This window comes from Apaloderma vittatum, unplaced genomic scaffold (genome assembly GCF_000703405.1).
Source record: "Apaloderma vittatum isolate BGI_N311 unplaced genomic scaffold, ASM70340v1 scaffold30817, whole genome shotgun sequence".
NCBI lineage: Eukaryota > Metazoa > Chordata > Aves > Trogoniformes > Trogonidae > Apaloderma > Apaloderma vittatum.
In genome coordinates, this window is record NW_009727190.1 from 1,284 (window position 1) to 1,642 (window position 359).

Below are 359 nucleotides of genomic sequence, written 5' to 3' on the forward strand. Positions count from 1 at the left end.
ACCACCCCCTTTGTGTTTGCTGTAACCTTGGATTTGATCTTTCCACAGAGAGAAGGACCTCCTTCGGGAGGGCAGACCTAGCTCTCCTGCTTGGGGAGGAGGAGGTGGCCCAGACATGGTCCTCCTGATGAGATTTGTTTTTTTTAGCTAAAGATGTACAGCAAGAGACCCAGACCTGGTGCAAAGCTGGCCTTTCTGCTGCAGCCACCAGCAGGATGCTGCTGTCTGCCTGTCCTGGTGGAGGACGTGCATGTCCCATGGGAATGTCCCATTTCTTAGGACTGCCTTCCCAGCTGATGGCCAGCAGGCCCTTTAAAGATCCTGCTGTACGATGGGGCTGCAAGAGCAGCTCCGGCAGC